This window comes from Gavialis gangeticus, unplaced genomic scaffold, assembly GCF_001723915.1.
Source record: "Gavialis gangeticus isolate Ggan-Ray unplaced genomic scaffold, GavGan_comp1, whole genome shotgun sequence".
Taxonomy (NCBI): Eukaryota; Metazoa; Chordata; order Crocodylia; family Gavialidae; genus Gavialis; species Gavialis gangeticus.
In genome coordinates, this window is record NW_017729029.1 from 57,208,288 (window position 1) to 57,209,902 (window position 1,615).

The following is a 1,615-nucleotide window of genomic DNA, read 5'->3' on the forward strand; positions in this document are numbered from 1 at the left end:
CAGCTTTGTTTGGGGGTGGGAGGGTGGGGAAATGAACAACCCTTTTTCAAAAATGAAACGTTTCACAATGTTGATACTGCTGAAAAGTTATATTTGGGGTGGGGGGGAAGCCTTCATGAAAAAAAATCTTCATAAAAAGACAAGTATAATTAAAAAAAATTGGCCCCTTTCAAATATGTCAAAACAAACAAAACTAAACTCTTAGACTTTTCAAGAAAATAGGTGTTTGGTATTTGACCAGCTCTAGGGGTTAGACTAAGTTAATGAATTACTTTGTTTGCCATAGATTTTTAAGGGTGCATGTTGAATAAATCATAGATTTTGGCATGTGCTTCCAGTTAGTACATAAGGATTAAATTTCAAATAACAGAAAAAACTTGTACAGCTAAATTCCCTTAAACCACTGAGAAGCACGGAGTAGGCGAGCATGCCAGTGGCATACAGGAGAGGATTCTTTTAATGTCATTGGATAAATTCACCCGTGATGAAAAACAGCACTTTTGCAGACCGAGACGCCTCAACGACTCTTGCAACGACAGAGCAGCTAGGACAGAGTAGCAGGAAGGAGAGGAGAGGGGCAGTGCAACAGGCTTTATCTCTGGCCTCTGTTTAGGAGGGGTGGATTTAATCTCCCCAACCCCTCTCCACTCCACCCACACGGAGCGGGTTTGATCGATAGGCTACTGAAGTCAGCTAAAAGACTTCCAGTGACTTTAGAGAGATACGAATCAAGCTCCATGGAGGTGGAGTGGATTTCAACCAAGACAGAACACATGCAAATATTTATTTTAAAAAACTGAAATAGTACAGCTTGAGTCTTACAACAGCAGCCGTGAAATGGCAGCTATAAAAATAACCAACACACAGTACTGCCAGCGCTTGCCTCCCCCGATCAGGGAAGCATTCGTCTTTTTATTGAAATAAAATTAAAAAGAAAACTTGCAGAATAAAAGAGGGAAAAGGCTCACATGACTATTTTTATCTACTACGAAGGAAAGGAAAAGCTGTTCTTTTGTATTCTAAGTGTGTTTAAAAACTAAAAAAGAAAAATAAGTACAATATGTATCCATAATTTCAGACTATTTTCATTAGTTTCTGAATGATAACTACATTTTCTCAGCAGCTTTCCTCACGTAGATTTGTTTCTCCGATGTGTCTGTCTATAATCCAAAAACACTGCTTTAAGAACTAAGTTGAAAACATTCATTAGGTTTGAAAGCAGAAACTTGGATGTGAATATCTTGAAACACAGTGTGAGATTTCACTGTTTAAAAAACATAGCTATGCTTTTAACCACAGGTCTGGTGTGTATATCTTTCCATTTCTCTGGGTCAAACAAAGATAAGTCTTGAAATTAGAGGGGGAGGATGTTTTTTCAGCTTATCATGCTCTGAACTAATTGACTCTCATGCCTCTCAAGCACTACTATATTTCCAGTTGTGTGCGTTTGATGAGAGGCTTCAGTTACATTTTGTTTTCTCACAGATGTCTTTTTTTTCTACTGAAGTTCAATGCAAAATCAGCTCAGACAATTGACAATACATTTTCTAGGGCTCAACTTGAAACACCTGAATAAAGGTGAAAACTCAGTTCTTTTTTTTTTTTTTTTTTTTTT

The 1,615-nt window shown here is 37.5% G+C and overlaps 1 protein-coding gene across 3 annotated transcripts in view; it reads right to left on the reverse strand.

The window, feature by feature from the left end:
- Positions 1-1,615, reverse strand: part of AFF2 (AF4/FMR2 family member 2) — a 635,691-nt gene that overhangs the window by 433,701 nt on the left and 200,375 nt on the right. The window lies entirely within an intron of this gene.